Here is a 4,018-nt window from a genome sequence, read left to right on the forward strand (position 1 = left end):
AAACCAAACATAGTGCGTGGGCACAAATCTTTCTCATCTATGTAGTTTTGGGGTCTCTGGATTAGGATCCGCTCATATAGCTGACCACGGCAAGATGTAAGCGATATCGTTCAGAGATTATGAACTTGGAGCTTCTTGCTTAGTTTGGGAGTGTGTATCACTCCTGCGTTCTTCCATTCTGCCGGTCTGCCGGTACGATCTCCGCCTCCCAGTGCATTTTTAGAGTTCTTGAACGGCTTCTTCGTCAATGCTGCGAAATATAGCATTTCGTGTGTGATCAGCTCCCGGGGCAGTATTTTTGACGTTGTTTCACATTGCTGCGTACACCTCTTACCTCGTTATTGTTCTGTATAGTGTGGAGCTTTCTGCGCCTTTATACTGACGATTGATGCTGAGTGGTATCTGCGGTCCGAAACATTTCGCTCGTGATTTTTCAAGCAGCTCCGCGTCCGCACTTTCTAAGGTTTGAAGAAGTCTCATAAGTGCGTTATTAGTTTCTCTTTGGACTTCAAGGGAATAATGAGTGCTCTTAGAATATTCCGAGTGGGCGCCAAATTCAATCTGCCAGCCGAGGAGTCGCTCAGCTGCGCCCAGTTGAGGCGAGCTGCCTAGGTGACGTAGGCTTCAGCCTTGGCCGTTAATTGAGCGATTTTGAGCTTTAACTTTCTGTTATGCTTCTGGCGCTTCCACCGTTTGACTAGACCGCGTCTAGCTTCCCAGAGTCTTAAAAGATGCCCGTCTAACACCGGTATGGCTGCTGTCCGTTCTATGTGTTTCGTGCGTTGGCTTCGGCCCTCCGTAAGGATTGGACACCATTCTTCGAGGGTGGTCATGTTGCCAAGCTGCTCCTCACTTTCTGCTCGAAATGCAGCCCATTCGGTTATATTGGCTTATCCAGTTTGTCTTCTCGCGACCTCTGTAGCCAGATACTTGACTTTAAGCGCAAAAAAAAACGCAGGGACAGAGAAAAAGAACCCCTGTGTTTTTTTGCGCGTCAAGTCCGGTATGCAGCTTACAAACTCGACCAAATGTCAGTCCCTGCAGCTGTTCTCGTATGCAGTATGCAGTGGCCGCTTCCTAGTGAAGCCAGGTGGTTTCCTATCTACCCTTGATATAATGTGAGGTCATGACTTATGTCCTTATTTACATTGTTGCCGATTCGCTAGGTGTGGCCGGGTTTGTGTTCAGTTCGAGGTCCAGGTCGTCTGCTGCCTTGTATTTTCGTTTTCTCTCTACCATCTATGTGTGAATAGACCCAGCTTGTGTCGCGGGCGTTGAAGTGTCGTATGATGAATATAGGGCTCGTTCTGGCTAGCTTGCATGCTGCTTGGAAGAGCTCTGCCTGTTGTGGTCCTTTATGGCTGCGGGCGCAACATAGATCGAACACAAAAATGCTGCTCTTAGCCTTGCGTTTTGCTTTCTTTGTTACAATTTGAACTGTAATATAATCTACTTTATTGTTCGGAATAACATTGCGCCTAATGAGTACTGCTCTCCTGTCGACTAGAATAGCTACCGTTCCCTCTGTTGAGCCCTCGTAAACCTCTCTCATTGCAGGACGGGTCTTCCTCCGGTCTCCTGGAGTGGAATTACGGTAGGCCGTGTTAAGTGTGTGTTTATGTATATTTTAGCCGGCTTTGCTTCCTGCGATACACGCGGCAGTTCCACTGCCATATATCGAATCGTTCGTGTTCTGCCTCGCGCGTACTTCCCATGTTAGTACGGAGATAATTTGCTTTGAGGTCTTTGCGGTGCTTGAATAATTTTACAGGGCCGCTTGTCCTGGTCTGTGGTTTGTTGTATAGTGGTCATGGTAACGTGTTAGTCGTTTTCTGCCCCTGGCGGGGTTGATTGAGGTGTAGTCATGCCATCCTTTGCCTTTTTAAGGTTACAGACTAGGGCTTGGACTTCTGCCATTTAGCACTCTTGCTGTCCCTACTTAGTTCTAATTCTCTTTTAGGTGCTTCATTTTCTTCCTGAAGTTTGTGTTTGTAGTTTAGGTGCGGAGCAGTAGTTGGGGCTACCTCTGCTGGCTAGCTTACCTTGCACTGCTGTCGCCACCTTGAAAGGACGTCTGCTTGCTCTTTTCGCTCCCGTGGCTATATTTTGGTTGTTGGTGATGACGGCTTTGGCGTAGTCCTCCCGCTGGGCGTAGCGCTGGGAACGGCTGGGACCTGCACCTCGAGTGGCTTCTACACGTGTTCCGGTTGAAGCTTAACTATTTTCTAAATTGTGGTTGTTGGCCTAGCTGCGTGCTGCTGTTTCGGCATCTTGTGGCGCCGTTTCTGCCCTGGTCTAGGTGGGCCAGGTGTTGGCGGAGTGTTTTCATTCGATTAGGGCATTCTCGTGCGTCTGTGATGCGGCCCTCTCGGCAGAGGCCCCATTTTAGCATCTAGCTGAGGTTGTCTTGGGGTTCGGTGGTGCATCACTCTGCGCAAGCCCGGTCATACGGCGGGGGGGGGGGGCAGACATTGAACCGGTATCCCTGCTCCATTGGATGGCAAAACACGACGATAACTTGTGTCGCAATTATCAACCACCGTTGTCGACGTCAGCCGTATGCTTCCGAAATGTGTTGATCTAATTTCTGCAGTCTGCAGAAGCTATTTGCTTACTTTGACGATCATCGATGGTTTACGCAGCAACTTTTTAATGCGGTAGGCATTACTGGGATACTGGCGAGTGAGAAACAACTGCTTTCAGCTTTCTGGAGAACCATAACAGTGACGCTAAGGAAACATGGGAACAGTCGCCGCCACATGCGAGTAGGCTGTTGTGTTCGTTGTGAAAGAGAGGTCTGACTATATCAGCCCACGTTGACTGAAAAGGTTGCAAGCACCGTGACACCGGCCAAAAAATTGTTCACCTAAACGGAGGAAACAAATTTGTCTTTAGACTGCCTAAAACTGAGGCATGCATTGTTATTGAATGATTGCAAATTATTCAGCGCAGGTTATCTGCCTTGTGTACTTACTCAAGAACTGCAGCCTCTGTACATCAACCACGCGTCTCCTGCAGCAAAATGATTCGAAAACCTGAACACTTGCTTTAATCTCCTTTCTTCGGTAGTCTGAAGTGTTGTACAGAATCTGCAATACTGATACAGAAAAAGAATATGAGATTTTATGGGCCAGGACTACTTTACGATTATGAGGCATGTCGTAATGGGGACTCAAGAAATTTGGACCACACGGGGTTATTTGACGTGCGAAATCTAAGTAAACGAGTGCTTTCGCATTTTGTCCCCATCAAAATGCGGCCGCCGTGGCCGGCGTTCAATGCCGCGGCCTCGTGCTTAGCAGCCCAACACCATAGCCACTAAGCAGCCACGGTGGGTGTGGTACAGAATCGAGTTTCCACCAATTTCAAGTAGTGAATTATTGAAATACAATAGGAATCGAAAAACAAAGACTATTCAATTCGTGTTTGAAATTCAGAATATTTTCGCACCCGTACTTTATCTTACGCTTCCTTACCAATTACAGACAGACAGACAGACAGACAGACAGACAGACAGACAGACAGACAGACAGACAGACAGACAGACAGACAGACAGACAGACAGACAGACAGACAGACAGACAGACAGACAGAAAGACAGACAGACAGACAGACAGACAGACAGACAGACAGACAGACAAAGTGCTGGCCAACTTGTTTGTCAGGGAGAAATTTCCATGGTTATCATCGCCGACGCTGATGCCACATGGATTTGTTACAGGAAGTGAAGAGAGTGCACACACTCACATTTTAGTTTTTCTTGGATGCGCGGCACTACACACATTTGTGAGGAAACCAAGCAACACCTGTCACGAAGGCACTCTTTCACGTCTTGAGGAAGTGGATGTCGTCAGTTCATTGGGGCGCCTTCGATAAGCGGGCTCGCCGATACGCGAAGGGAGAAGGTCCGTAATCTCGACGGTCCGGCCTTTTGTTTTCATCGGCTTCGAGTGGACCGCCTATCCTATCTGCTGGGAAAGCAGCACGTGGTGGCGGCCAAGCCACGGATTCCGCGGTC

Source organism: Dermacentor variabilis, chromosome 8, assembly GCF_050947875.1.
Source record: "Dermacentor variabilis isolate Ectoservices chromosome 8, ASM5094787v1, whole genome shotgun sequence".
Classification (NCBI taxonomy): Eukaryota; Metazoa; Arthropoda; class Arachnida; order Ixodida; family Ixodidae; genus Dermacentor; species Dermacentor variabilis.